We start from the raw sequence: 25207 nt of genomic DNA, 5'->3' as shown, positions 1-25207 counted from the left end.
TTGTGGGTATGCCAAAGCCAAGACTTGACTTCGTTTCCCACTTATGTGCTTCGATAGGACATTGCATGCCCCTTTCTTCTAGTCCTAGTCCACCACCTTGATAGTTCCATTTTTTAGTGATGAGCTTATGTTCTTAGGGATACTTATGGCTGAAGTGATCAAGGCATGCTTGATTTCTTGGAAGTGCATCCTTATGTAACCAATTGTTGATATCTGGAGTGAGCTCCTCATGAAGAGGGGTTTTTGAGGATACAAAGGTTGTTGGGCCAAACTATTTGTATCAAGGAGGTGGGATCTTCTTAGCTTTGTGATATGTCGGCCATCCATGGGTATGTGGATCAAGTGGGATTGCTCTGACAACAAATGCATCTGATAGACTATACTCTCCACAACCCTTGTTGTTGATCTTTACAGTAGATAGGGTGGAGGCGAGGATGGTTTTTGGGTCATTACAAGTGTGGGATGAGCTAGCAATGGCTGTGCCGATATCAATTCCAGGGCAATGATTTTTATATGAGGCTTCAACCGTATTGCATTAAGCAAAGGGTTTTGGATCAGCATGGATGGTCACCTTAGTGCCCTGATGCAGAAATTTGATGCACTGATGGTAGGTGAATGGAATGGCCTTCATAGCGTGAATCCATGGGTGACCAAGGAGGATGTTAAATGGTAGGTTTAGATCAACAACATGACAAACTGTCTCTTGGATGATCAGCCCAACCTTGATTGGTAGCAAAATAGTCCCTTCTGTGGTTCTTTCCAAGTTGTCATAAGCTTTGATGGTGATAACCTCACTGATCATATCTGCCTCAGTATACCCAGCTTGTTTTATGAATTTTAGGGTGCAAATATTCAAGGCTGATCCATTATCTATCATAACTCTTTTCACTACGAAATTGGATACCATGATGGCTATGCAAAGCGAAAGGGTGTGATCTAGCTCGACCATGGGTATGTCGGTGGGTTTGAAAGATAGGGCACATGAGGATGAAAGTTGTCCAACAAGATTACGAAAATTAGTAGCATTGATATCAGAAGGGACATAGGATTCTATGAGAGCACTATCAAGGATGTCTTTGTACACAAGACTAGTGCGGAGAAGGTCTAAAATGGAGATTTGGGTTGGCATGTTCCCAAGGTGTTCCAAGATATTGTACTGACTTTTTGATGGAGCTGATGGTGCTAATGAAACTGGTGGGCCTGTGATGTTAAATCACGCTCTTCAAGTGGTAACTGCACACTCATTGTCTGGTCCTCAGATATTGATAACATTGACAGAAGGCTCTTTCTTGGATATACAACCTATAAGGCTACCATAGTCTATATAGGATGAAGTGCGGTCATTGTTCTTCCCATGTTGTTGGTTTGGCTGACGGTTGTTGGTGTTTTTTTTGTTTTGGATAGGTACTTTTCCAAGATTTTTGTTGTTGTGTGGAGGAAGAGCATTTTGATAAATATGTAAGCTTGCATTGGGATAGGTTTGGGCACCAACAGTGATTTCTTTCCGATCAATGAGGTCCTGCACATAATCTTTCAGTTTCATGCATTTGAGGGTGGTGTGACCATTTACCCTATGGAACTTGCAATACTGATTGTCCTTGTACCATGTAGCTTTGGATTGGCTTGGATCAATTTGCTAGGTAGGAGGAAATTTGATGAGGTTTTCCTTAGCAAATTTCTCAAAAATGACATCCAATGGCTCACCAAGGGGTGTATAGTTTCTAGGTGTGGATTGGAATCTGGGTTTTTGCCCTGCAGCTACATTGATGGCATTAGCTTGATTGTTAGACCCTTGAAAGTTGGGTCTTGTATTGTGGTTTTGATAGCTTTGGTTACTCTGCTGTTGGTAGTTGATAGCTTTTTGATTGTTTGTTTGATATGGTGGGTTAGACTGATTTTGGGAAGGACCAACAATATTCACATGTCTGGTGTCAGTAACCTCGTCTGTTGCAACATGCTTGTTTTTGTTCCAATACCTAGACTTGTCATTGGAATGTGATTGATTTTGGTTGGTTTCCTTGTAAATCTTGACCACACCATATTTAATGAGTCCTTTCTTAAGGATCATTCCTTTCTCTTTGATATCCTTATAGGTCTGCAAATAGTTCATGGTCATGTGGTGAGCCAAGCTGGGATGGGCATTATCAATAAACATTTTCACCACATGGTGTTCTGGCAAGGTGCAGGATATGCGGGTGGTAAGGGTTTTCCATCTTTGTAGGTATTCGACAAGGCTTTCTCCACCTTTTTGCCTGGTGTGGACAAGATCAACTATTGATAGCTCTGTTTCAACAAGATAGGCATATTGGGATACGAATGCCTCAGATAATTCAGAAAATTTTTTAATTGTGCCATAGGGGATTCTGTAAAACCATTGAAGAGCTGGTCTAGCCAAGATTTTGGGAAAAAGGTGCAAGAGGAAGACATCATTGTATGCCACGTCCTGGTAGTGCATGTAAAATTCTTTGATATGTGTGACAGGGTCTCCTTTTCCTCTGAATTTGTCAAATTTGGGTACCTCAAAGTGTTTGGGAAATGGTGTCATGGTAATGGCTCTGTCAAATGGGTAAGGACACACATTATCAAACTTGAATGTCTTCGGATCATTCCCTTCTTGGATGGCTTTCAGAGTTGTCTCCATTTGCTCCCATTCTGAATTGATAGGTGATGGTTGGGGTGCCCCCAATGTAGGAGTGCCTTGAGGTAGGTATGGACTAGATGGGGTCACTGAATATGGATGGCTGTGAGGGATTTGCTGATAGGGATTGTACATTGTTTGGGCAGCTGCATGGTGGATGACGGTTTGTTCAGGGGGAGATGGCACATATTGCTGCATGTGCTGCGAGGCTTGCTATTGATATGAGATTTGAGATTGGGATTGGGGAACATAAGCTGGATGTGGGATAAATGAATGGATTTGTGGAGGTAAGGTATAAGATGGTTGTGAAGCTTGGGGAAAGGATCGAGGGGCTTGTGGGGTTTGACCAATATATGTGGGTTGCACCCCCATTTGGGATGGTATCTACAAATAATTGGTGGTTGGTTGGGGTGGTGGATTACCTCCTAGAAGTGGCATTGAAAAGTAGTTGGTAATAGGAGGTAATGGATTAGTTGGTGGTGGAAATTGAAAGCTTGGGAATGGAACTGATGGGGTTTGATAGCTTTGTGGCTAGATTTGCAAGCTTGGTAGAGTGGTGGCGGGAGCTGGGATCACTTGGGAGCTTGGCAAAAAATTGGCAGTAGCTTGTGGGATTTGATAGCTTTGTGAAATGAAGGTAGTAGCTTGTGGATTTGTGGCTGATGGTATTGAGCTCTCAAGACCTAATGGAAATGATGGGATTGTGCTTTGGGCTATGGTGAACAAGCTGGGGGTGATGAAAGGTTGATTACTTGCCCCCATGGGTGGCATCCCTGTTATATATTACTGAGGTTGGCCAAAGATGCTAGCACTGATTTGGGAGATGGGTGGATTTGGAAGGCTGGGTTGGGGAGCAGCAACAACAATAGTGAAGGGGGTGAACGGTGAGGTGTTTTGGGTAAAGGGGGTTTAGAGCGGAGAGGTATGAACCAAGGATGGAGTGGTGGTGGCTGGGTTGGCTTGTAGCATGGAGATTTCAACTTAGGTGGATGATGGTATGTTTGGGTCTATTGGATAATATGGATTGGCTGGAGGCTCTTCTTTTGACATATATTAAGGATAATTTGGATCATAAGAGCCTATGGGTGGTGGCAGCTGTAGACACCTAAATTTGATTACACCACTTTAGTAATCCTATTTAGTTATCTCTAAAGGCATCATTAATTAAATTTTTATTTAATTAATCCTTTGCCATCCCTAGTTGATTAATTTAATTAATCATCTATAGTCCTAATTGATAAATCAAATAACCTATTATTTATCAATTAAATCTTTTTCTCCTATCTAATTCCAAAAATCCCCATTTATTAAATAAATCTATTTGATAAATAAAATCCTCAAATCTAAAAACCCCTAACTTATCCCTAACCCTCCATTTAGCCTAATCCACCCCATCCACCCATACTAACCAAGCTTAGCCACTAACTCACCCACCCTCATTAATGCCATCCACTTGCACATCTCTAACATTCCTAATCTAATCCTAAACCCAAGCCTAATCCACCCCTTAATGATGTCACATTCCCTAAACAAGTTTAAGACTTTCCTAAACTAAACCAAAGTCCCCCCTCAAAAATCCCAACCACCAAGTCATGAGTGCTCTTACAAACCATAAAAGATTCTTACAAGCCCACTCATGACTCTTACATCCATCTTCCACACTCTTCCCTCTTCCACACTCATTCCTCTTACATCTCTCTTACATACTCAACCCCACTCATCATGCCTTTAACCAACCCTTTACCCTACCCTCTCACACTCATCCTCCTTGTGACAAGTGTCACCTTCCCATTGGTGCTAAACAAGCACAATCCATGTGCTCCCCTTTGAGTGCATCTTATCCTTGCTTAACCATCTCCCCATCCTTGCATCTAAGCCCTCCATCCCTCTACCCCTTGGCCTATAAATTGAATCCCATCCCAAGCCATTTCATCAACAATCTTTGAGCTAAAGTTACCATGCTATTTTGAGAACCAAAGCCATCAATCTTACCCTTATAATGCCAAATTGAGACCTCACAAAGCTACCAATTTGCCATTACCCACCTCCATTGAAGCAGTTTTGAGCATCTTGAGCATACATCCACATCAAAAGGACACATCTACAGAATCAAGAAAGCATGGAGTGTTTTCTCTTGTGAGGTTTGCACTTTTTGTTTGCTTTTCTTTGTCTAAACATATATGTGAATTTAGTTTTGGTTTGTGAATGTTTACTTTATTTGTTAATGTTCTTTGCACACTAAGATCTAGTTCTACATTTTGGCACGCTCGGTGGGACCCCACTATGGGTCATTTAATCATCAATTTCTATCTATATGTTGTTTTTCTAACAATCTAATGCTTCTTGTTGTTTGAGTGAGTTGTAGGGTATTTTTCTTATTTTTGCAGGTTAAAGAACCCACTTAAGAAGAAGACATACCCTCAAAAAATTCGAAAATAACATTTTTTTTTTTTTTTTTTGAAAAAAATCTGCGTTTTTCAGCTTTTTTTTTTGCACAGTGTCATCTCTGCAGTTTGGCGTCTGTGCCTACAAACTGTCATCTCTGCCAGCTACTCTGTCGTCTCCGCAACCAAATTGTTGTCTACGCAGTTTGGCATCTCCAACTGTCGTCTACGCATCCTGGACTGTCGTCTTCACAGATTAATGCCTCTGTCGGCTACTCTGTCATCTCCGCAACTTGAATTGTCATCTCCGCTGCTGCCATCGTCTTGGCAGATTAGCGTCTCCGTAGATCGACGTCTCTATAGTTTGGCGTCTGTGCCTGATGAACTGTCATCTTTGCCTGTCTCTGTTGTACTTCTGTTTTAAAATCTTTATTTCTGCACTTTGTGGTGAAAATGTTTATTGATAATGCCCATCCCAGTTTGTCTCATCACATGACCATGAACTGTCTGCAGACCTATAAGGATATCAAAGAGAAAGGAATGATCCTTGAGAAAGGACTCATTAAAGATGGTGTGGTCAAGATCTACAAAGAGGCCATCCAAAATCAATCACATTCCAATGACAAGTCTAGGAATTGGAACAAAAACAAGCATGTTGCAACAGATGGGGTTACTGACACCAGACATGTGAATATTGTTGGTCCTTCTCAAAACAAGTCTAACCCACCATATCAAACAAACAACCAACAAGCTATCAATTACCAACAATAGAATAACCAAAGCTATCAAAACCACAATACAAGACCCAACTTTCAATGGTCTAACAATCAAGCTAATGCCATCAATGTAGCTGCAGGGCAAAAACCCAGATTCCAACCTACACCTAGAAACTATACGCCCCTTGGTGAGCGATTGGATGTCATTTTTGAGAAATTGGCTAAGGAAAACCTCATCAAATTTCCTCCTACCCAGCAAATTGATCCAAGCGAATCAAAAGTTGCATGGTACAAAGACAATGAGTATTGCAAGTTCCATAGGGTAAACGGTCACACCACCCTCAGATGCATGAAACTGAAAGATTATGTGCAGGACCTCATTGATCGGAAAGAAATCACTGTTGGTGCCCAAACCTCTCCCAATGCAGGCTTACAGATTTATCAAAATGCTTTTCCTCCACACAACAACCAAAATCTTGGAAAAGCACCTATCCAAAACAACACCAACAACCGCCAGCCAAACCAACAGCATGGGAAGAACAATGACCACACTTCATCCTATATAGACTATGGTAGCCTTATAGGTTGTATATCTAAGAAAGAGCCTTCTGTCAATGTTATCAATATCCGAGGACCAGACAATGAGTGTGCAGTCAACACTCGAAGAGGGCAATTTAACATCACAGGCCCACCAGTTTCATCAGCACCATCAGCTCCATCAAAAAGCCGGTACAATATCTTAGAACACCTTGGGAACATGCCAGCCCAAATCTCCATTTTAGACCTTCTCCGCACCAGTCCTATGTACAAAGACATCCTTGAAAGTGCTCTCATAGAATCTCATGTCCCTTCTAATATCAATGCTACTGATTTTCGTAATCTTGTTGGACACCTTTCATCCTCATGTGCCCTATCTTTCAAACCCACTGACATAGCCGCAATCGAGCCAGATCACACCCTTCTACTTTGCATAGCCATCATGGTATCCAATTTTGCTGTAAAAAGAGTAATGATAGATAATGGATCAGCCTTGAATATTTGCACCCTAAAATTCATAAAACAAGTTGGGTATACTAAGGCAGATATGATCAGTGGGGTTATCAGCATCAAAGCTTATGACAACTTGGAAAGAACCACAGAAGGGACTATTTTGCTACCAATCAAGGTTAGGCTGGTCATCCAAGAGACAGTTTGCCATGTTGTTGATCTAAACCTACCATTTAACATCCTCCTCGATCGCCCATGGATTCATGCTATGAAGGCCGTTCCATCCACCTACCATCAGTGCATCAAATTTCCGCATCAGGGCACTGACGTGACCATCCATGCCGATCTAGAACCCTTTGCTTACTGCAATGCGGTTGAAGCTTCATATACAAACCATTGCCCTGGAATAGACATCGGCACAACCATCGCTAGCTCATCCCACACTTGTAATGATGCAGAAACCATCCTCGCCTCCGCCCTATCTACCATAAAGATCAACAACAAAGGTTGTGGAGAATATAGTCTGTCAGATGTATTTACTGTCAGAGAAATCCCACTTGATCCACATACCCATAGATGGTCGACATATCAAAAAGCTAAGGAGATTCCACCTCCTCGATACAAACAGTTTGGCCCAATAACCTTTGTATCCTCAAAAACCCCTCTTCATGAGGAGCTCACTCCAGATATCAACAATTGGTTACATAAGGATGCACCTCCAAGAAATCAAGTACGCCTTGATCACTTCAGTCAGAAGTATCCCCAAGAACATAAGCTTATCACTAAAAAATGGAACTATCAAGGTGGTGGACTAGGACTAGAAGAAAGGGGCATGCAATGTCCCATCGAAGTACATAAGTGGGAAATGAAGTCAGGTCTTGGCTTTGGCATACCCACAACTGGGGGCACCAACGAGAACAGTCATGCTTTTTCAAACAACCACCACGACCTTGTCAAAATCGAAGACATTCCTGAGGAAGTTGAAAAGAGAGCCTATGATGATATCCCAGACCAAATCTTCCTAGGAGACTCTGTTCTCCGAGAACTATCCATCCATCTCATTGACCTACCACTCGCTCATCCACAACTCATAGATTGGGACCAATCAAGCGTCATACACATTGATGAATTCACATCAGAGGAAGCGCTTCTAAGATTCATGGGAGCTAAAACACCTCACAAGAAGACAAAGCAAGATTCTGCCTATATTTATAAGGTAGATCCCAAGGGGTATTTTGGAGAAAATCCCCAACCTAGTTCTGATGCACCTAAAACTGGAACTAAGGTGAAACTAGGACTAGCTAATGCAACAAAGAAAGCCCCTTAGCAAGAAAATCCAGAGCCACAAGTAGAACATGAGGATTTAGTATTGCCTCCTCAAGATAATCGTCCAGAGGTGTCATCTATTCTAATAGAGGATACTAGAGAAGTCAAAATCGGTTCTTTAGAGATCCCTAGACTTGTTCACATTGCTGCATCCCTATCACAAGACCAAGCCGACCTCCTCTTTGAGGTCTTAAGAGAGAATATTGGCCGATTTGCATGGTCATATCAGGACATGCTGGGATTGGATCCAAAGCTTGTAGTTCACCATCTTGCAGTCGACCCAAAGATCAAGCCCGTCAGACAAAAGCTTACAAAAATGCACCCCAAGGTGGTATTACTGGTCAAATCTGAATTAGAAAGAATATTAGCTGCTAAGGTTATCCGACCAATCGACTACTCAGAGTGGATCTCCAACATGGTCCCTGTCACTAAGCCTTCCGGTGACATCAGAATCTGCACTGATTTCAGAGATCTTAACAAAGCTCTTCCAAAGGATATTTTCCCTTGCCCAACATAGATATGATTGTAGATCTTACAGCTAGACATGAAATTCTTTCCCTTATGGATGGATTTTCTAGGTATAATCAGATCAAGATTGCAAAAGAGGATCATCATAAGACATCATTCACTACCCCCTGGGGAACCTTTTGCTACACCATGATGCCTTTTGGCCTAAAGAATTCTGGGGCTACCTATCAAAGAGAAATGATAGCCATTTTCCATGATCTTATCCATAGCATTTTGGAAGATTATGTGGATGATATCCTAGTCAAATCTCACACCTTCATGGATCATCTCGCTGACCTAGAGAAAGTCTTTGATAGGTTAGCCCAATATCATCTCATGCTGAATCCCAAGAAGTGTGTCTTTGGGGTCACATCTGGCAAGCTTCTAGGCTTCATAGTCTCTAAACGAGGTATAGAGATTGACCCCAAGAAGGTCAAGGCTATCTTAGACATGCCTCCTCCCCAGACACTGTGATAGCTTCGCTCTCTTCAAGGAAAGCTCCAATCCGTTCGGCGCTTCATCTCCTAGCTTGCAGATAAGTGTACACCATTTTCACATTTACCAAAGAAGGATGAGAACTTCAAGTGGGATCCTTTATGTCAGCGTAGCTTCGATCAGCTCAAGCAGTATCTCACCAATCCCCCTATCTTGGTTCCACCGGTTCCTGGTCGTCCCTTGATCTTATACATATCAGCAACACCTACTGCTCTAGGGGCACTTCTAGCACAACTTGATGACTACGGAAGAGAAAGAGCCATATACTATATCAATAGAACCCTAATTGGTTATGAACTCAATTATACTCCTATGGAAAAAGCTTGTTTGGCAGTTGTTTTCTCAACTCAAAAGCTTCGCCACTACATGCTAAGTCATACCATCCAACTAGTCTCCAAAATTGATCCTCTCAAGTATATGCTCTCTAGAACAACACTCACAGGATGACTAGCAAAATAGGTTATGCTACTAAGTGAGTTTGACATCCAGTATGTGGAGAGAAAGGCAATCAAAGGGCAAGCTATAGCAAATCACCTAGCTGATGCACCTCTAATAGAAGCATGTCCTTTGATCATAGAATTTCCAGATGAGCATATCTATCTAATTGAAGAACAACCCCCATGGAAACTTTATTTTGATGTCTCATACACCTCTCATGGATCAGGGGCAGGAATATTTTTGGTTACACCTCAAGGAGATTACATTCCAAAAGCCTTCAAGCTACAATTCCCTAGCACCAACAATATAGCAGAATATGAAGCTCTTGTAGCAGGATTAAAGATAGCTGTAGAATGGAATATCATTGAGTTACAAGTCTTTGGTGATTCTCAACTCATCATCAAGCAAGTCCTAAATGAATATCAAACCAAAGATGAAATGCTATTACCCTACAAAGAACTAGTTGATCAACTGACCCAGCATTTTACAAAGCTTCAGTTTACACAAGTGCCACGAATGCAGAATAAGGCAGTAGATGCCATGGCCACTATTGGCTCGCTCTTGGAAATTCCCCAAGAAGCTATGCAATATGAGTTTTTAGTTGAGCAGCTCCTCACACCTGCCTATGCAAATGAGGATTCAAACCATGTTTGTATCTTGGTTGGTCCCCAATCCCCTTGGTACCATGAAATTCATGCTTACCTTAACGATGGTATCATATCCCGTCACCTCACACGTACCCAACACCAGAACCTCATCCAAAAATCATCCTACTATGTTTTCATAGCCAATACCCTATATCGTCGGGGTTATCACGATACTCTCTCTCAATGTTTAGATGAAAATGAGGCCGCAATGGCATTAAAAGAAGTACACTCCAGACTTTGTGGTGCCCACACGAGTGGTATTGTCCTAGCACAACAAATCCTTAGAGCAGGCTACTATTGGCCTACCATTGAAGAAGACTCCTGTGACTTTTTCAGAAAGTGTCTCCCATGTCAGCAGCATGCAAATCTTGTGCACGCTCCAGCACAAGATCTACAGCCTATTGCACCAGCTTGGCCTTTCGCTTGTTGGGGCCTTGATCTAGTTGGAACTATCACACCCCTCTCATCTGATGGACATAAATGGATAATAATAGCTACAGACTATTTCACTAAGTGGGTGGAAGCAGTCCCCCTAGTCTCAGCTACAGGAGTTCAGGTCTCCAAGTTCATCTTTTACCACATTGTTTGTCGCTTCGACATCCCATCCACCATCTTCACTGACCACGGAGGTAACTTTGAAAATCTCAACATGAAAGAATTATGCACTTCCCTCTGCATCCATCACCACTTTTCTAGCCTATATTTCCCACAAGGTAACGGCCAAGCAGAGGCAACTAACAAAACCCTCCTCAAAATCCTAAAGAAAGTTGTCAATGATTTCGGCGGTGATTGGCACCTACAAATAAATCCGGCTCTATGGGCCTATCGAACTTCCTTCCGTACATCCATAGGCACAACTCCATACTCCCTAGTCTATGGTGCCAAAGCAGTATTACCTATAGAAATTGAACTTCCCTCACTACGCATATCTTTGCGAGGGCAAATATCAAATGAAGAATACAAAGTAGCTCGACTCACCCAACTAGATCTCTTAGACGAGAAGCGAAAAAAGGCCTATGATCATCTCATAGTCTATCAAAATAGTCTCAAAAGGAATTTCAACAAGAAGGTGCTTCCATGACACTTTAAGCCAGGTGACATGGTCCTCAAAGAAAACATGAAAGTCCAAGCAGATTGAGAAAAGAAAGGCAAGTTTGAACCTACATGGCTTGGTCCTTATGTTGTCACTGTTTCCTTTGGCTCCGGAGCCTATCAGCTATTTACACTAGAAGGAGAACTCTTGAATGATCCTACTAACATCTTTCATCTCAAGAAGTTCTATGGTTGAAGATCCTTGGTATACCCAGCTTTTGAAAAATAAAAATAAAAAATAGTAAAGAGAAATAAGAATCCAATGGTGAAAACTTGGCAATTCAAGCACCTTGGATAGGTATCTTGGTGAAAACTTGGTAATTCAGGTGCCTTGTGTACTAAAGACTAATCCATTACCTATCACTATCCTATCTCGCATCCATCCACCCACCATCCCATGACACACCTACTTGTTCCCCTGGTGTTCCAACCAAATATCCAAAATCTAATGAAGCTTGTCAATACCTCCTGTACAGCTTGTAAATCTTGAACCTTAGCTTGTCAATCTTGTACCAAAGCTTGTATTATACCTTTTAAATCTTGTACCATACTTTGTATATCCGAATCTTGTCCAAAGCTTGTAGCATATTCCAGCTTGTAAATAATCTTGTATCCTAGCTTGTATCCTATCACATGCACACAAAAAACCCCATTTTCACTTAATCTTTTCGCAAACCATCTACCTATTCACCTATCAGCTATTACAAACATCCCACCCTTCACGAACATTTCCATCTCACAAAAACCAAAACATGAACAAACTTGTATATTTGTAACATATCTTGGTCCATCAGCTTGTACATCCTCTTTAGCTTAGCACCATTGTATCTATCCAGCATTCGTGTTAGTTCATCCTTGATCAACATCTTGCACACATCACACATCTTGGTTAGCTATTCCAATGCATCTTTTAGCTAGATTTCCTATCACCAAAGTGTTATCCTTCTTAGTTCAGCTTGCCAGATGCATCACTCATCCAATTCCACCAGCTTAGGTGCTCTCTGATAGGTCCTTGTAGGATATAGCTTTCCTCATGTCTGATCTTGGTCCGTTAGTACCTCATCCTACCCATCTCGTTGGCAAATAGTTCTCTTTTGGATTTTCGCTTTCTTTTGATTTGGGATCTTCCCTTTTGGGTCTTGAAATATCTTTTCCAAGAAATCTCCTTGTTCCCTCCTCAAGGTTGCCACGATCTTCCATATCATGGTATGCTGTGAATGGGGCAATTAGAGCATAAGGTCTTGATAATGTCTTTTTCTTGTTTTCTTTTTTTGCTTGTGGGTTACCCGGTGTCATTTCCACGTTGCTTCCTCTAGGATTCATGTGTGATACTGGAGAAATCCTTGCGTGTTTGTTTCGAGTCAGTTCGTCAGTCCTCTGGATGGTTGGTGAAAAGGCCTTGACATTCTTGGTAACCTTGGCAATTAACCAACAGTCCTATAGCAAATCTAGTGCTCAACTACATGGTGGTACTTCTCTTTGAAGTATCCCCCCACTCAAAAAAGGCTTCAATGGATTCCCTTCATCTCCATTATCCCCCATCCATATCTAGCACCTATCCTAGCTTATGCATCAGTATCTTTTTGAATCACTCCTCACGCTTAGCTTTAGGGATCCACAATCCTTTTCTTAAGGATCCACCAATCAAATCAATCCACCAAGCCTCATTTTTAAAGATCCACAATCCTAGTCCTAGGGATCTACGAAACCCATCTTCTGCCAATCTAACTCTTTGAAATCCTGTTGCATCAGATTTATCATTCCATCATCCATCTCCCTACCATGGATTCTTCTTATAGTGCTCCGCTCCTCCATCCTCCCCCCAATCCTGGAAAGTCTTAAGCTTTGTATACTATTATGCCTCTAATTTCCCTTTATCATTATCCCGTAGTGAGAGTTTGAGCTAATTCAGCCCCTCCTCTTAGCCAATTTGAGTCTGCTTGCTCATCTCGGATTTTTGTACTTTTCAAGAAGCCGTCGAGCCTCATTTTTCTCTTCGCCGCCTTCTTGAGGGGGCATCATCTAAGTCTAGTCTCTCTTCTTCTTATCTGAGACTGGGGCAACCTCGTTGATAAAACATTTTTCTCGTGTCGTCTTCATTCGAACTTTTTTGAAATAGTGTTGTCTCAACACTATGTCAAAGAGGGGCAAAATGTAGACACCTAAATTTGATTACACCACTTTAGCAATCCTATTTAGTTATCTCTAAAGGCATCATTAATTAAATTTTTATTTAATTAATCCTTTGCCATCCCTAGTTGATTAATTTAATTAATCATCTATAGTCCTAATTGATAAATCAAATAACCTATTATTTATCAATTAAATCATTTTCTCCTATCTAGTTCCAAAAATCCCCATTTATTAAATAAATCTATTTGATAAATAAAATCCTCAAATCCAAAAACCCCTAACTTATCCCTAACCCTCCATTTAGCCTAATCCACCCCATCCACCCATACTAACCAAGCTTAGCCACTAACTCACCCACCCTCATTAATGCCATCCACTTGCACATCTCTAACATTCTTAATCTAATCCTAAACCCAAGCCTAATCCATCCCTTAATGATGTCACATTCCCTAAACAAATTTAAGACTTTCCTAAACCAAACCAAAGTCCCCCCTCAAAAATCCCAACCACCAAGTCATGAGTGCTCTTACAAACCATAAAAGACTCTTACAAGCCCACTCATGACTCTTACATCCATCTTCCACACTCATTCCTCTTACATCTCTCTTACATACTCAACCCCACTCATCATGCCTTTAACCAACCCTTTACCCTACCCTCTCACACTCATCCTCCTTGTGACAAGTGTCACCTTCCCATTGGTGCTAAATAAGCACAATCCATGTGCTCCCCTTTGAGTGCATCTTAGCCCTCCTTAACCATCTCCCCATCCTTGTATCTAAGCCCTCCATCCCTCTACCCCTTGGCCTATAAATTGAATCCCATCCCAAGCCATTTCATCAGCAATCTTTGAGCTAAAGTTACCATGTTATTTTGAGAACCAATGCCATCAATCTTACCCTTATAATGCCAAATTGAGAGCTCACAAAGCTTCCAATTTTTCATTACCCACCTCCATTGAAGCAGCTTTTGAGCATCTTGAGCATACATCCACATAAAAAGGACACATCTACAGAATCAAGAAAGCATGGAGTGTTTTCTCTTGTGAGGTTTGCACTTTTTGTTTGCTTTTTTTTTGTCTAAACATTTATGTGAATTTAGTTTTGGTTTGTGAATGTTTACTTTATTTGTTAATGTTCTTTGCACACTAAGATCTAGTTCTACATTTTCTGACCTATCGACTACTCAGAGTGGATCTCCAACATGGTCCCTATCACTAAGCCTTCTGGTGACATCAGAATTTGCACTGATTTCAGAGATCTTAACAAAGCTTGTCCAAAGGATGATTTTCCCTTGCCCAACATAGATATGATTGTAGATCTTACAACTAGACATGAAATTCTGTCCCTTATGGATGGATTTTCTGGGTATAATCAGATCAAGATTGCGAAAGAGGATCAGTATAAGACAACATTCACTACCCCCTAGGGAACCTTTTGCTACACCATGATGCCTTTTGGCCTAAAGAATGCTGGGGCTACCTATCAAAGAGCAATGAAAGCCATTTTCCATGATCTTATCCATAGCATTTTGGAAGATTATGTGGACGATATCCTAGTCAAATCTCACACCTTCATGGATCATCTCGCTGACCTGGAGAAAGTCTTTGATAGGTTAGCCCAATATCATCTCATGCTGAATCCCAAGAAGTGTGTCTTTGGGGTCACATCTAGCAAGCTTTTAGGCTTCATAGTCTCTAAACGAGGTATATAGATTGACCCCAAGAAGGTCAAGGCTATCTTAGACATGCCTCCTCCCCAGACACTGCGACAACTTCGCTCTCTTCAAGGAAAGCTCCAATCCATTCGGAGCTTCATGTCCCAACTTGCAGATAAGTGTACACCATTTTCACATTTACTAAAGAAAGATGAGAACATCAAGTGGGATTCTTTATGTCAGTGCAGCTTCGATTAGCTCAAGCAGTATCTCACCAATCCCCCCATCTTGGTTCCACCAGTTCTTGGTCGTCCCTTGATCTTATACATATCAGCAACACCTACTACTCTAGGGGCACTTCTAGTACAACTTGATGACTACAGAAAAGAAAGAGCCATCTACTATATCAGTAGAACCCTAGTTTGTTATGAACTCAATTATACTCCTATGGAAAAAGCTTGTTTGGCAGTTGTTTTCTCAACTCAAAAGCTTCACCACTACATGCTAAGTCATACCATCCGACTAGTCTCCAAAATTGATCCTCTCAATTATATGCTCTCTAGAATAGCACTCACAAGATGGCTAGCAAAATGGGTTATGCTACTAATTGAGTTTGACATCCAGTATGTGGACAGAAAGGCAATCAAAGGGCAAGCTATAGCAAATCACCTAGCTGATGCACCTCTAATAGATGCATGTCGTTTGATCACAGAATTTTTAGATGAGCATATCTGTCTAATTGAAGAACAACCCCCATGGAAAATTTATTTTGATGGCTCATACACCTCTCATGGATCAGCGGTAGGAATATTGTTGGTTACACTTCAAGGAGATTACATTCCAAAAGCCTTCAAGCTACAATTCCCTAGCACCAACAATATAGCAGAATATGAAGCTCTTGTAGCAGGATTAAAGATAGCTGCAGAATGGAATATCACTGAGGTACAAGTCTTTGGTGATTCTCAACTCATCATCAAGCAAGTCCTAAATGAATATCGAACCAAAGATGAAAAGCTATTACCCTACAAAGAGCTAGTTGATCAACTGACCCAACATTTTACAAAGCTTCAATTTACACAAGTGCCACGAATGCAAAATAAGGTAGTAGATGCCATGGCCACTATTGGCTCGCTCTTGGAAATTCCCCAAGAAGCTATGCAATATGAGTTTTTAGTTGAGCAGCTCCTCACACCTGCCTATGCGAATGAGGATTCAAACCGTGTTTGTATCTTGGTTGGTCCCCAATCCCCTTGGTACCATGAAATTCACGCTTACCTTAACGATGGTATCATATCCCCTCACCTCACACGTACCCAACGTGAGAACCTCATCCGAAAATCATCCCGCTATGTTATCAAGCCAATACCCTATATCGTCAGGGTTATCACGATACTCTCTCTTGATGTTTAGATGAAAATGAGGCCGCAATGGCATTAAAAGAAGTACACTCCAGATTTTGCGGTGCCCACATGAGTGGTATTGTCCTAGCACGAAAAATCCTTAGAGCAGGATACTATTGGCCTACCATTGAAGAAGACTCCAGTGACTTTGTCAAAAAGTGTCTCCCATGTCAGCAGCATGCAAATCTTGTGCACGCTCCAGCACAAGATCTACAGCCTATTGCACCAGCTTGGCCTTTCGCTTGTTGGGGCCTTGATCTAGTTGGAACTATCACACCCCTCTCATCTGATGGACATAAATGGATAATAATAGCTATAGACTATTTCACTAAGTGGGTGAAAGCAGTCCCCCTAGTCTCAGCTACAGGAGTTCAGGTCTCCAAGTTCATCTTGTACCACATTATTTGCCGCTTCGGCATCCCATCCACCCTCTTCACTGACCACGGAGGTAACTTTGAAAATCTCAATATGGAAGAATTATGCACTTCCCTTCGCATCCATCACCACTTTTCTAGCCCATATTTCTCACAAGGTAACGGCCAAGCAGAGGCAACTAACAAAACCCTCCTCAAAATCCTAAAGAAAGTTGTCAATGATTCTAGCCGCGATTGACACCTACAAATAAATCTAGCTCTATGGGCCTATTGAATTTCTTTTCGTACATCCACAGGCACAACTCCATACTCCCTAGTCTATGGTGCCAAAGCAGTATTACCTATAGAAGTTGAAATTCCCTCACTATGCATATCTTTGCGAGGGTAAATATCAGATGAAGAATATAAAGTAGCTCGGCTCACCCAGCTAGATCTCTTAGATGAGAAGTGACAACAAGCCTATGATCATCTCACCGTCTATCAAACTCATCTCAAAAGGAATTTCAACAAGAAGGTGCTTCCACAACACTTTCAGCCAGGTGACATGGTCCTCAAAGAAAACATGAAAGTCCAAGCAGATTGAGAAAAGAAAGGCAAGTTTGAACCTACATGGCTTGGTCCTTATGTTGTCACTGCTTCCTTTGGCTCCAGAGCCTATCAGCTAGCTACACCAGAAGGAGAACTCTTGAATGATCCTACTAACATCATTCATCTCAAGAAGTTCTATGGTTGAAGATCCTTGGTATACCCATCTTTTGAAAAATAAAAATAAAAAATAGTAAAGAGAAATAAGCATCCAATGGTGAAAACTTGGCAATTCAAGTGCCTTGGATAGGTATCTTGGTGAAAACCTGATAATTCAGGTGCCTTGTGTACTAAAGACTAATCCATTACCTATCATTTTCCTATCCCTCATCCATCCCACCATCCCATTCAAAGATACGTTGCCAAAGCACAAAAGGTATGCTTTCCTATGTGCAAGCTTGGTGGTGATTGTGTCAACTTAAGGATAGACTGATGATCCTTTAGGAAGAACACGAGATTGACCACTTGTGGATCCCAAACTTTAGCTCAAGGTGATGAGGGATAAAAAGTGACAAAGCTAGATTACCCTAGAAAAAGCTTTGTCAAAGGGATAACCTTGGTGAGATTGGTGGATTTGGAAGATTTTAGGAATGGCAAACTTTTGGCAAGGTGACAACAATTTTGAAAGCTTAGATGTGCAGTTTTTGGATTGCTGGCTAAATGAGATGGATGAGCTAATGATGCTTAAGGGGATAACCTAAGATGGCTGAATTTTTTACAAAGCTAACTCTAAAATGAAGCTTATCCAAGACGATGTGGAGAAACAAGGGTGTCTAATCATAGAAATCATGCCTAGTTGGTAAGGCATAAGCAAGATTAACTCCTAAATGTTGGCTAAATTTGATGATGTGCTCTAACCAGGCCTCTTGAAGTGCTTCATTGATAGCTTTGTCCTCTGGTTTGTGGAGTTTGGCAATTTGTGGGCTTGGTGTTATTTCTTTTCTCTTGGCCGAAAGTTCTTGGTATGCCAGAGATGGCTTGATTTTGACTTTGTGAAACTTCTATTTGGGTTTGGGTTGTTTTGACATAAATTTTTGAATTTTCTTGGCTTTGGAAGATTCTGGTTGTTTTGCTTCAACTTGTTCAACTTCTAAAATAGGCAGTGACTACGCTAAGTGTGCCCTAAGCTAGGATTGACCAAGTTTGGCAAACATTCATTCAATAAGTAAAATAAAATCAAGCAATAGATAGGAACACCCAGATAGAAGTTTGTGGTTCTCAGAATGTGATACTTGCGCCGAGGAGTGTGTATGTTTTACAAATGTTTCGATCAGTCACTTCAAACACATTAACATCCTAGATGGTTGTCTGCAAGGGTGACAGTTGGTTTAGCTAGGGAGTCCTCGATATACCCAAGGTACGTAAGGCCCAAATCCGTAGATGAGACCAAAAAGATGTCACACAGCCGAGAGGAGCGGTAACCTACTTCTCCTCTTTCACTTCTGAAGGGTATAAAGTTTCTTGAGGCTCAGCCCGAGTGCCAAAATCTTGATCCCAAGAGAGGTGTCTTTTGATTCACCTCCCGATTCTTAAACTCCACCGAAATGCTGGAGTTGAGGTCGTCCAAGGGGTGATGAAATCCCCAAGCAGGCCTCATAAAAAGAAACAAGGTTTTGGATCCTAATCTTATGCACCCAAGATGGCCTCAAAAGACAACAAGGGGAGAGAAGACTTGGATGACCTTGGGCTAAAAAACACGCTTGTTCTTTTACCAACTAACTCTTATGTGTGCTAATCTAGACTTTGCAAGCACTCATGTTTAAGAGACAATGTTCAATTCCAACTTGAAGTGCCAACAAAAGTAAATTGATCAAAAAATGCAAACAAGAAGAAGAGTTAGGGTCAACAAAAGAAAACCCGCGCGCCCGGAGGCCCTCCACGTCAAGTATCGATTAATTTTTTTTAAGGCATTCAAGATTGATTGTGAGTTTGTTTTAAGCCCAAAACAAAAGTGTGTGAGATTCGATTTCAAGCGCGTGCCTGGAGGCTCTCCACGTCAATTGTTGTTCAATTTTAGTGCCCAAACTTTAGTGTGATCAATTTAATCTAGAGTTTTGGTCATTTAAGAATTTTGATAAAGTTAAAGCAAAAGTTCAAAGACCAAGTGAGTTAGTTAGATTGTGGAGCATTTAACACCTTTTTCAAGTAGACCCATCCCCATAAATGGCGCTGAGATTGCAACCAATGGTTGAATTGATGAGTGATTAGAAAAGAGGTGAGTCCAAAGAACTACTCAAATTATTTTTTGCAAATTTGTATTTAACTTAACAAAGTTTCTTAATTGTCCAAAATTCAAACTTTGCCTAAATTGAATGCAAAAGAGAGATTTGTTTGTTCTTTTTAATGCATCAAAAATTGAAATGTGAGATATTGCAATGGTTAATTGATCTTTGCATTCAAGATTGAGTTGTTTGTTTTAAGCATGCATTCCAAAGAAAATTGATTTTAATTCATAGCATTCAAGAGTGTGTTTTGAACAACATATATTCAATGAAAAATGTGTTTAACCATTCAAGTTCATTTTAGCAACATGCATTCAAAGACAAATCAATAAACATTCAAGTTCATTTTAGCAACATGCATTCAAAGACAAATGATTAAGCATTCAAGTTCATTTTTTAACAACATGAGAACCTGCAAAAAATATGGTTAGTGGTTTCATATGTGCTCCAACTTGCAATGAGACAAAAAAAGCAATTTAGTTAGTCACCCAAAATCTTTCAAAATGAAAGCTTAACTATGAAAATTTTTTAAAAAACTTTTTTTGCTGTTTTTCCTACGCGTAAAAATGCTTAGAATGGTCTAAATCCTACGAAACTACTAAAAGTCAAATTTTAATTTATACTCTTTTTTAAAATTTAAAAAAAAAGAAAGAAAAGTGAATGAACTGATATGCTAAAATGGAAATGCAACATAAATAGGTAGAGACGACAGGTTATTAGGTGGAGACGCCAAACTGCAGAGATGCCAAAACTCGTAGATGACAGTTGGATGAAGAAGGCAGTTGGTGGCGTCGGAGACGACAGTTGACTGCTGGTGGTGGCGGAGACGACAGTTGCCAAGTGGAGATGACAATTGACTGCTGGTGGTGGTGGAGATGACAGTTTGAGTTTTTGAAGGCGGCATAGACGACAGAAGCCAGGCAGAGATGCTAAAACTCGTAGACGCTGATCTGTGCAGATGCCAAAATTTATAGACGATAGTTCAGGTTTCAGTGCAGACTACCAAAAAATAGGCGAAGACGTTGAAACTCGCAGATGATATTTTGAGCGTGTGGAGATGACAGTTGAGCTTTTGCATACGACGTTCTGCACAGACGACAGACGAAGACGCTAGTTTGTAGAGACGATACTGCGCGTAATAAACTGATGGGCGCAGGTTTTTTTCCAAATTTTTTGGTTTTTTTGGTTATTTTTGAATTTTAAAGGGTGTATCTTTCTCTCTAGTGCGTCCTTCAACCTGCAAAAATAAACAAAAATAACTTGCACCCACTCAAAAAATAACAAACCATTAGATTGTTAGTTTGTAAAAGCACAATGTAGATTGAAATGGATGAAAAAAATGACCCATAGCGGGGTCCCACCGGGTGTGCCAAAATGTATACACTAATCTAATGTGCTAGAAATACTAATTCAATGAAAGAATTTACACATTAAACTAACATAACATATAAGAGAGACAAAGAGAAGACAAACTCAAATGAGAATGTGAGCCATGGATAGGCTCTCTCAATGAGCTTGTTCTCTTGTTTTTGAGATGTGTCTATGTATAGATTGAGGATGTATGCTCAAATGCTCAAAATGGTTTCAATGGAGATGGGCAATGGAAAATTGGTAGCTTTGTGAGCTCTCAATTTGGCATTATAAGGGTATGGATATAGATTTTGGCTCTCAAAAGGGCATGATAACTTTAGCTCAAAGATTGTTGTTAAATGGCTTGGGATGGGATTCGATTTATAGGCTAAGGGCTTGAGGGATGGAGGGCTAAGATGCAAGGAGAGATGAAGGCTTAAGGAGGGCTAGGATGCACTCAAAGGAGAGCACATGGATTGTGCTTGTTTAGCACCAATGGGAAGGTGACACTTGTCACAAGGAGGATGAGTGTGAGAGGGTAGGGTAAAGTGTTGGTTAAAGGCATGATGAGTGGGGTTGAGTATGTAAGAGAGATGTAAGAGGAATGAGTGTGGAAGAGGGAAGAGTGTGGAAGATGGATGTAAGAGTCATGAGTGGGCTTGTAAGAGTCTTTTATGGTTTGTAAGAGCACTCATGACCATAACTCCATGCACCCCTAATGGTGAAAAGCCATCACAAGATAAACAACAAAAATTGGAACCCAAACCAAATTTGCCTGCCATCAACTCCTCAACACAAAGATCAAATGCTAACTGATGTACATACCTTGCAATATAATGTTGATAAAAAAAACCAACCTCAGTCAATAGCTCACCATGAACAAGTGATACAACCCATTGTAACTGGTCACCAGCTAAGTCAGGAGATGTCATAGCCAAAGGAGTAGAACCAATAACAACACCCGCTAAAGCATCACTCCGAAACTCTTGCTCTAAGTCACGTATTATCAAGGTGTCAACTGCAGAACCTATTTCCATGTCGTGCCCATCACAACTCTCATCTCGAGGCATCAAACTATCCCATAACTGATGATAAGCATTAGGAACCAAAGTACATCTCTGTATCATCATCTCATCAACATGGTCATCAAAGGTAAATTGATGAACATACCTCACAATGTAATGCCAATAGAATGCACCAATCTTAGTCAGTGGCTCAGATTGCAATCTAGATGTAACTAACTGCAATCGATCACTAACCAAGTTGGAACTAACTACTACCTCTGAAGACATCACCAAGGGAGTAGTAATACTAGCAGGAACCATGCCAACTAACAGCTCACCAACATCACACATGGTCTTTGATACAACATCTCTAGTCTTCATCCCATTAGTGCTAGAGGTCACCACCATGTCAGGCATACCACAACAATCTACTACAGCACCCAACTCAACTAAACCTGACTCTAGTGGGGATGAACCTGATATGCCAATGTTAGTATCAAGGATGGATGCATCCCCATCTCCACTATCTTTGACAATCTCGACCATGGACATCCTCGGATCATCAAACACCACAGCTTGTGACTGTACAGAATCTAGTAAAGACTATAGTTGCGCTAACTCCATGGTCACCTTAGCCAAATGAAACTGTGACTCCTTGAAAGCCAACTGTGTACTCTCAAGAATCTTAGAAGTCACCTCAAGCTGCTGAGTAAGCTCACTCACCTCATCTTCCTTGGCCAACAATGCATCGTATGCTATACTGCCCCACTCCATAAGATAATCTATATCAACTACCAACTGGATATAATCCTATCTCAGAATCTAAATAGCCTCCCATAAAGAGTGGAAATCTATCAAGGAAAGATAACTGCCTCCCTGTTCATCACTAGTAGGAGAACCCCATCCATAAACTACCAACAACTGACGAGCAGCATCAAAATGCTAGCAAGCAATAGTAATGTCTCTCTCACTAACTCTCAACTGATTAGACACATGATGGCACTGGCTAGACTGTCTCCTACAAACCTCCTTTGATGCACTATCTAAAGGAGTATCCTCAAAGTTACTAGTCTCTAGAGTATTACCATCCATATGCTGTGAATCAACTCCAAAGCTCATATCAACATATGGAGTATCAAAAATTGTAGCACAGATGTCTAACTCCTCTGTACCAAAAGAAACTGCCAAGGAAACTAAATCTTCAAAACTACCCACTGCATCCTCCTAGATGTCATCAATGCCAATATGATCCTGTGACTCATCTGTACACCCTGCCAAATATGAAAGATCATCAACACATTCCAGCAAGTATGGTTGACTGGATATATGAACAAAACACAACACCAGTGCATAAAAACTAATACCAACATCAGACAAGCTGCTAGCACAAGAAAAGACAACACCGTGCAATCTGCTAATCAAATCCATGATAACACCCAAACAAACACTGCTACCAAAAAGTGTTAAAGATCTCTAGTCAATTGAATCCCAAATGCCAATATAACAATCTTGAGTCCATATCTGTAAACTAGAATCAGCTGGTAACTCAAGCAAAATCCTCACTTGAGTAATATGACCAATACCAACTAACTCCACATACCTTTCATGATGAGATAATGAAGTCACAATACTATCTTTGTTCACTTTCAGCTGGCTGGACAAATCGTTTGAAGTACTACTAGCCTCAACCTCATGTGACGAAGCATCTAACTGTGCCTGGTACTCTTTCTCAGCAAAGTCATGAATGCTCAATGTCTGCTCATCTCTACCAGGTATCTCACCATCATGCACAACAACATGCTCATAATCATCATCTGAACCCACTACCTCCTATGGCAGAGTAGAATCTGAGACCTCTGCCTGGCTATAAGCTAGTTTCTCAAAATCCTCATACAAGTTCTTGGTAATTGTGTCATTTGCCTTGTGAGAAAATCTACCAAATAGAAATCTAGTCAACTTATCCACCTTAGTTGGGTTGGACAACATGTCATTCATTATACGGTGATGCTCAACCAACTGTTCAGACATGTCATGGCTTATTTTCCTAAGTTTATCTCGAATGTCTAAATAACCATCCTTTCTACTGTTCTGACTTTGGATATCAACTGTCCAAGATTGTGTCTTCTAAGACTCTGTACTATACCTGTCCATTCTAGATAAAGTAGAGTGTAACCTCAATAGGTTATAACTTCTTCAAACACTAAGAACTAACATGCAATTGATTAGAAGTAGCATGCAACCATAGATTTTGACATGCAGCTAATTAGAAGCAACATGCAACCACCAAATTCACCAAGAACTAACATGCAAATGATTAGAAGTAGCATGCAACCATAGATTTTGACATGAAACTAATTAGAAGCAACATGCAACCATAAATTATGACATGCAAGATCTGGGTAGTTGTCAAAAATGACATGCAAGATCTGGGTAGTTGTCAAAACTGACATGCAAGATCTAGGTAGTTGTCAAAAGTAACATGCAAGACCTAGGTAGTTGTCAAAACTGACATGCAAGATTAAGGTAGTTGTCAAAACTGACATGCAAACTTCTACAAACCCTCAGGCTGGCAAGATCATGGCTCTGATACCACTGAAATGTCCCTTTACTGATTTTGTATGATATTTCAAGCTTCAAATCATATCTCTAAAATCAAACAACCAATATTTCAAAGATCCACCAATTTCTCAATAAACCCCAAATCGGGTATGCCAGAAATAGTGCCAAAAGCTTCACAGCTTCACCTATTATTAATAAATCTGAAAATGGAAATTTTTATAGAAATTTGAGCAGCATAATAGCCTATAAAATGACATTTCCAAATCTGTATAACATGCACACAATAGCTCCCAAACGAAGGACAAAAACAATGCTCATAGGGCTCCCAAAAATAGCACAAAATAGCCCGAAATCACCACAAAAACTTAATAATCTATCATAAAAGTATAATCATGACCAAATAAATATATTCAGCTCTATTTTAACATCTAAAAGTTTTAAATACAGCAGCAACCCAAACTGATATGAAATACTCAACCGAAAACACCAAACTCTTACAAAAAATACACCCGAAAACTCACAAATCTACACTGTTCAGCACAAAGGCAAACTCTGCGTGAGCATGCACATGGAATGGCTTCAAAATACCATCCTTAGCCTTCCTAGAAACCTACAAAAAAACTCCCATTCTTGGGTCTCCTTCTCCACAGGTTTGGCAGCCTCTGAAGAATAACAAAGAAATGAGCAAAAATCA

This window comes from Cupressus sempervirens, chromosome 9, assembly GCF_028749045.1.
Source record: "Cupressus sempervirens isolate cs-2001-9-10 chromosome 9, ASM2874904v1, whole genome shotgun sequence".
In the NCBI taxonomy this organism is placed as follows: domain Eukaryota; kingdom Viridiplantae; phylum Streptophyta; class Pinopsida; order Cupressales; family Cupressaceae; genus Cupressus; species Cupressus sempervirens.
Note: the sequence above shows the minus strand (reverse complement) of the source record.